General features: G+C 39.1%; 1 pseudogene; it reads left to right on the top strand.

The window, feature by feature from the left end:
- The first annotated feature begins 348 nt into the window (after window positions 1-348).
- Window positions 349-1,866, top strand: LOC118534835 (tRNA methyltransferase 10 homolog B pseudogene; annotated as a pseudogene).
- The last annotated feature ends 2,160 nt before the right edge of the window (window positions 1,867-4,026 follow it).

The raw sequence follows: 4,026 nt of genomic DNA, 5'->3' as shown, positions 1-4,026 counted from the left end.
CAGCGTGGAGCCCCAGGTGGGGTTGATCTCACAACCCTGAGCTGAAATCAAGACTGAAATGCTTCACCAACTGAGCCACCCAGGCGCCTCCTAAATACTTTTGTTTAATCAGAAATAAAACTAAGGGTGTTACCTTCAGATGAGTGTTTCTTTACTACAGAAAATATTATTTCTAAAATATCCCTATAATGTTAAAAAGAACTATGAAACACAGTGAGAGGTTGTCGTTTTGGTTTTGGGGCTTTTAAAAACACATCCTTTGGATGTGCGCTGCCGAGGCTGCTTGAGTTGAGGGCTTCAGGACCGGAAATTGGAAGGGAGTGTTCAGAAAACAGACTCGCATGTGCTACAGGAGCAAGAGGTCATCCTAGAAGACACAGGAGAAGATAGCATCTCTGAAAGCTTCCGGCTTCTACAGACCAATGTGGAATGCGAACATCGGGAGGGAGAGACGCTGCCCACAGGCAGTGCAATGTGGTGCTCAAAAAATGTCCAGAGAAAACACAGACACTGGGAAAAGATAGTTGCAGCAAAGAAGAACAAAAGAAAGCAAGAAAAAGATAGAAGAAAGGCCAATTGTGTAGAAAATTCATGCATCTGCCCCCAGCACAGCAAACGTTTTCTGAGATCCTTAACCAAGGACAGACTTTTGGAAGCCAAACACTCAGGACCAAGACTCTGTATTGATCTGACTATGACCCACCACATGTCTAAGAAGGAATTAAGTAGACTGGCTGGACAGATCCGTAGGTTGTATGATTCAAATAAAAAAGCCAACAGGCCATTTTGGATCTACCTCACTGGATTCACAACAGACAGTCCCCTGTATGAAGAGTGTTTGAGGATGAATGATGGATTTTCTAGTTACCTGCTAGACATAACAGAGGAAGACTGCTTTAGTTTATTTCCCCTGGAAACCCTTGTGTACCTGACTCCTGATTCAGAACATGCTTTTGAAGATATTGATCTAAACAAAGTTTACATCCTTGGTGGACTTGTGGACGAAAGCATTCAGAAGAAGGTGACATTTCAAAAAGCCCGAGAACATTCTGTCAACACAGCCCATTTGCCGATCCAGGAACACATGGTCAGATGCCAGAATGAGAAAAACTATCATTCAGAGATATTGGCCATCAATCAAGTATTTGATATCCTGTCCACATACTTTGAGACTCAAAACTGGCCTGAAGCATTGAAGAAAGGAGTTTCTTCCAGAAAAGGCTACGTTCTTCAGAACTCAGTGGATGATGGACAGCCTAAGGAGCTGCAGAAGGCAAAGTTGCTGGAGGTGTCTTGACTGAAAAGCAGAGCAGAGGCTGGTGATAGCACACACTTGCCTGTACTTGACATCTTGGATCTTCACTAGAATGTAAGTTACTAATAACAGGGACCACATGTTATGCTCCTTTCTATCTCCCATCGTGCCTAGCTCACAGGAAGAGCCCAGATATATGTTGACTAAGTAAAAAGTTTACATAACAAGGAATTAGCACTAAACTACATGGCTTTGGATGTATTAATTCATCTTTTATATACTTGTTTGTGAAATACCTACTCTTTAGAGATAGCTTAACAATTAAATAATTATTGTTCTATAAAAAAAAACAAACAAAAAAACAACAAAAAAACCCCACATCCTTTCATTTCTGAAATATCTGCTGATAGCCTGCTATGTGTCTCACGGCCACTGGCACTTTCCTTTCTCCTTTTTTCTCCCCTCCATGCACATCTCAATTTTATTAGTCACAATTTTATAATGACATTGCTTATGGCATTTCATACTCTTACATAATCAAAAATGACAAAAATATTTAATTTATTTTTTTGTTTTGTTTTTTTCTGTTGTTTTTTTAAATTTTATTTTATTATGTTATGTTAATCACCATACATTACATCATTAGTTTTTGACGTAGTGTTCATGATTCATTGTTTGTGTATAACACCCAGTGCTCCATTCAGTATGTGCCCTCTTTAATACCCATCACCAGGCTAACCCATCCACCCACCCCCCTCCCCTCTAGAACCCTCAGTTTGTTTCTCAGAGTCCATAGTCTCTCATGGTTCGTCTCCTGGAAATAAAACTAAAACACTTTAAATTTTATAGGCATATATGAAAATCTAATTGCATAAATATAAAAATAAATGTTTTAAAAGTAAATATAAAACTAGAGGAGATTTAGGAGTATTCCAGTGTTAAACCTAGTGTTGATACTAGGTGTTCTAATATTATATTTCAGATCTCAAACACTTTAAAATATTGTTTCATTCAAATTTCTTTATAGGACCAAATTGCTTTATATTTGTTTCTCTTTTTTAAAAAAAAAGATTTTATTTGCTTATTTTAGAGAGAGAGAGAGCACATGCACAAGCAGGGAGGGTCAGAGGGAGAAGGAGAAAATCTGAGGCAGACTCTGCTCTGAGTATGAAGCCAAACTCAGGGTTCCATCCCATGACCAAGAGATCATGACCTGAACCCAAGCCAAGAGTCTGACGTTTAATCCACTGAACCACCCAGGCTCCCGTTGTTTCTCTTAATAAAAATAAAAGCAGCTCTTTGCTAAAATAAATAAATAAATAAATAAATAAATAAATAATAGGTTATCAAGTTTATTATTTCTAAAATATCCCTATAATGTTAAAAAGAACTATGAAACACAGTGAGAGGTTGTCGTTTTGGTTTTGGGGCTTTTAAAAACACATCCTTTGGATGTGCGCTGCTCTCATGGTTCCTCTCCCCCTCCGATTCCCCCCCTTCATTTTTCCCTTCCTACTATCTTTTTTTTTTTAATATATAATGTATTATTTGTTTCAGAGGTACAGGTCTGTGATTCAACAGTCTTACACAATTCACCTCGCTCACCATAGCACATAGCTTTCGCAATGTCTATCACCCAGCCCCCCCCACCCCCCACCACTCCAGCAACCCTCAGTATGTTTCCTGAGATTAAGAAATCCTCATATCAGTGAGATCATATGATACATGTCTTTCTCTGACTAACTTATTTCGCTTAGCATAATACCCTCTAGTTCCATCCACATCGTTGCAAATGGCAAGATGTCATTTTTTTGATGGCTGCATAATATTCCATTGTATATATATACCATCTTCTTTATCCATTCATCTGTTCATGGACATCTTGGCTCTTTCCATAGTTTGGCTATTGTGGACATTGCTGCTATAAACATTGGGGTGCACATACACCTTTGGATCACTACATTTTTATCGTTGGGGTAAATACCCAGTAGGGCAATTGCTAGGGTAGCTCTATTTTCAACTTTTTGAGGAACCTCCATACTGTTTTCCAGAGTGGCTGCACCAGCTTGCATTCCCACCAACAGTGTAGGAGGGTTCCCCCTTCTCCGCATCCTCTCCAGCACCTGTCATTTCCTGACTAGTTAATTTTAGCCATTCTGACTGGTGTGAGGTGGTATCTCTTTGAGGTTTTGATTTGGATTTCCCTGATGCCGAGCGATGTTGAGCACTTTTTCATGTGTCTGTTGGCCATTTGGATATCTTCTTTGCAAAAATGTCTGTTCATGTCTTCTGCCCATTTCTTGATTGGATTATTTGTTCTTTGGGTGTTGAGTTTGATAAGTTCTTTGTAGATTTTGGATACTAGCCCTTTATCTGATATGTCATTTGCAAATATCTTCTCTCATGCTGTCAGTTGTCTTTTGGTTTTGTTGATTGTTTCCTTTGCTGTGCAAAGTCTTTTTATCTTGATGAAGTCTCAATAGTTCATTTTTGCCCTTGCTTCCCTTGCATTTGGCGATGTTTCTAGGAAGAAGTTGCTGTGGCTGAGGTCGAAGAGGTTGCTGCCTGTGTTCTCCTCTAGGATTTTGATGGACTCCTGTCTCACATTTAGGTCTTTCAACCATTTTGAGTCTATTTTTGTGTGTGGTGTAAGGAAATGGTCCAGTTTCATTCTTCTGCATGTGGCTGTCCAATTTTCCCAACACCATTTGTTGAAGAGACTCTCTTTTTTCCATTGGACATTCTTTCCTGTTTTGTCGAAGATTAGTTGA

Source organism: Halichoerus grypus, chromosome 8 (genome assembly GCF_964656455.1).
Source record: "Halichoerus grypus chromosome 8, mHalGry1.hap1.1, whole genome shotgun sequence".
NCBI classification, from domain to species: Eukaryota; Metazoa; Chordata; class Mammalia; order Carnivora; family Phocidae; genus Halichoerus; species Halichoerus grypus.
The sequence above is the reverse complement of the archived record's forward strand: the minus strand, read 5'-3'. Positions and strand labels throughout refer to the sequence as shown.